The sequence below is a fragment of the Corapipo altera genome, unplaced genomic scaffold, assembly GCF_003945725.1.
Source record: "Corapipo altera isolate COAL_440 unplaced genomic scaffold, ASM394572v1 78, whole genome shotgun sequence".
In the NCBI taxonomy this organism is placed as follows: Eukaryota; Metazoa; Chordata; class Aves; order Passeriformes; family Pipridae; genus Corapipo; species Corapipo altera.
Window position 1 is genome coordinate 7,316,205 of NW_020884904.1, and position 644 is coordinate 7,316,848.

Consider the following 644-nt stretch of genomic DNA (forward strand, 5'->3'; position numbering starts at 1 on the left):
GACAAATTGGAATCACCGAGACATGGTGGGATAGCTCACGTGACGGGAATATTTTCAGGGATGGGCATGTGCTCTTTAGAACAGGTCAGAGAGGCAAGGCGGTGGAGTTGCTTTTTATGTGAGAGAGCAGGGAGAGTGTATCGAGCTCTACCCAGGGGGAGAGGCACGAGTTGAGGGTTTACGGACGAGAACGAAGGGCTCATACGGTGACGCTGTTGTGGGTGTTTGCTGTCGGCCGCCCCCGATCAGGAGGAGGAAATGCGGTTACAGGCTCTGGTTCTCCTGGGGGAACTTCAACCACCCTGATTTTTGTTGGAGGGACCGCACGGGCCGGCACACACAGTCCGGGAAATTCCCGCAGATTATCGAGGACAGCTTTCTGCTGGAAGCGCCGCAGGAGCCGGCGAGCGCAGAGGTGCTGCTGTCACTTTAAGGGCGCGGGCGCGCGCCATCCCCCCCGCGCGCTGCCCCGCCCCGCATCACGCGCTCGCCCCGCGCGCCGCCAAGCCCGCGCGCCCTCCCTTCCCACCGCGCGCTCCGATTGGCCGAGCGGCGCGAGCCCGAACAGTCAACATGGCCCGCGTGCGGCGTGGCGGCCGCGGCGCTGCTGGGACCAATCGGCGACGCCTTTGCTGAGGGAGGCG